The sequence below is a fragment of the Naegleria gruberi genome (genome assembly GCF_000004985.1).
Source record: "Naegleria gruberi genomic scaffold NAEGRscaffold_36, whole genome shotgun sequence".
NCBI lineage: Eukaryota > Heterolobosea > Eutetramitea > Acrasida > Naegleriidae > Naegleria > Naegleria gruberi.
The window spans coordinates 39,501-40,722 of NW_003163291.1; the positions used below are offsets into that span (position 1 = coordinate 39,501).

Sequence of the window (1,222 nt, forward strand, 5' to 3'; positions counted from 1 at the left end):
TCTCAATATAACGATGATATTGATGATGAAAATTATGAAAAGAAATTAGAAAATGCATTTAATAGTGAAAAATCATTACTTTTATCTAATAGTAATAATAATATTTCCTATTATGATAATAATGGTAAATTCTATTAATAATAATTATAATGAAATTCCAATTTTAGTTGAAAAGAAAAGATTTTCAAATTTTACAAAAATATTTCAATCAGAATCAATGAAGAGAGTTAGAAGATGGATAGCATTTATTGTTGGTTGTTTTATAATGACTGCAAGTGGTACTCCTTATTCATTTTCATCTATTAGTCCTTCTCTAAAAAAGTAAGTTTTTAATTTTATTTAAATATAATTTATTTTAATTATTATTATTTTTTTTAATTTAATTTTATAATATTATGAAAATAGAACATTTTTATTATCACAAAGTGAAGGTATGTTACAATTATATTGTTTTATTAAAATAATAATATTTCTATAAATAGTAAATTTAATAGGAACATCAGCCAATTTAGGATCTAATTTTAGTTTTATATTTTCATTTGTAAATGATATATTTGGATCTAGAATTAGTAGTTTATTAGCAGGAGCATGTTTATTTTTTTCATATTTTTCCATGTCCTTAATTGTAACTGGTAATTTACCATTTATAGATCCATATATAGCATTTTGTTTTTTAATGTTTTTAATGGGAAGTGCATGTGGAGGTGGTTTTATATCTTCAATTTCTACTTCAATGAAGAATTTTCCAGAAAGAAATAGAGGTCTAGTTAGTATGTATTTAATTTTATTTAATGTTTATTTAATATTTTTATTTTTTTATTTATTTAATTTTATATTTAAATATATAAGTTGGAGTATTATCATCTTGTTATGGTATTAGTAGTGCAATATATTCAGGTGCATATTTATATATATTTCAACAAGATTTAGAAATTTATTTAATATTTTGTGCTGTATTAGGAGGTGTTGTAGTAATGATAATGGGTCCTATATTTTTAGATAGTAAGGCTAATTCACTTACTATAAATAGTAATAATAATAAGAATAATCAAATTGATAATAATAATCAAATTGAAAATGAAAATGAATCATCCAATGTAGATAACGTAGATAATTTACAAGATGATAATGTAAATAATAATTTAAAAGAAAATAATTTAAAAGAAAATGAAACTTTAAAAGAAAGAATTACCAAAATAGAATTAAAATTAAAAGAAAATGA

The 1,222-nt window shown here is 19.8% G+C and overlaps 1 protein-coding gene across 1 annotated transcript in view; it reads right to left on the bottom strand.

Moving 5' to 3' along the window:
- NAEGRDRAFT_69699 (formate--tetrahydrofolate ligase) overlaps positions 1–1,222 on the bottom strand; it is a gene marked incomplete at both ends in the record, with an annotated part of 38,633 nt that overhangs the window by 365 nt on the left and 37,046 nt on the right. The window lies entirely within an intron of this gene.